Here is a 1,080-nt window from a genome sequence, read left to right on the forward strand (position 1 = left end):
CTAATGGGGGGGCGTGCTGGGTGAGGCTGGGCGCCCACGGTTTGTTTCTACTGAAGTGGCTCCCTGGCTGCCGAGCTTGTGGGCTCCCTGCCGAGGACATCAGAGCCTCCTCCACAGACACCTGGAGTCTGACCCAGCAGGTAAGGAGGCCAACAGCCCTCTTCAAGGCCTCCTGTTGGAAGAGTTTCATGAGGTCACGCTGCTGGGAGACTATGCGGGACATGGAGTCCCTGTCGGGACGTTAAAAGGGTCCATTCCAGCCAGCTTTGCAGGCCCAGGGACCACCTAGGTCCCCTGCCTGCTGTGCCTCCCTGGTCTGCAGTCCTTCCTCAGCTCCTGGGCCGGTCACTGCTTCTGACCTGCTCTTTGCGGACCCCTGTCCAGCAGTTCCAACTGTTTCCCTCCTCACTTCTTGCTTTTCTCATTCCACCTGGATTGGACACATCTTAGGCCCTCTCAGACTCTCTGAGCTCCCATCGCTAGGCTCATGGCCACTTGATCTGCAGGCCTCTGATGGCCTTCCTTTCTTGGTTCCCGCAGCCTGAGGCAAGGCTCCGTGGACTCCTCCCCCACTTCCTGGCTGGAAGGAAGTTTGTGCCTGAATGCTTGGGATCTGGCGTCCCCAGAGGCTGCTGACAGGCCAGGAAGTCCATCACAGGGCAAAGGCCTTAACTGCCCAAGGAGCAAATGTTGACTAGTTGGGGGGCAGAGGTTGAAAGAAGCCTCCCATGCCTTCTTCCAAGACCTGGGTTTCTAGACCCTGTCTGGTGACACCCTGTGTGACTGAACAACTGGCTGGTTCTCTTCAGGAAGTGATGGCCAGCTTGGCAGCATGGTTCCTCATATTTTCTTCCTGATCTCTCCCACCTCACTTCACTCTTCCCTCATTCTGGCTTCCCCTGGCTTGACCATCCGAGGAAGCCTTAGCACTACACTTGGCCTCAGACTTTGTTTTCTTGAGAACCTGGGCTAAGTTTACCAGTCCAATTCAAATAGAGCAGAACTCCGCTCTATTCTATATTATCTAGCTTAACTGTCCCATTTGACAGAGGGAGCTGAGGGCCCAAAAGGTCCTGTGAC

The sequence above is a fragment of the Orycteropus afer genome, unplaced genomic scaffold (assembly GCF_000298275.1).
Source record: "Orycteropus afer afer isolate SDZICR_OR568_19922 unplaced genomic scaffold, OryAfe1.0 scaffold00127, whole genome shotgun sequence".
In the NCBI taxonomy this organism is placed as follows: domain Eukaryota; kingdom Metazoa; phylum Chordata; class Mammalia; order Tubulidentata; family Orycteropodidae; genus Orycteropus; species Orycteropus afer.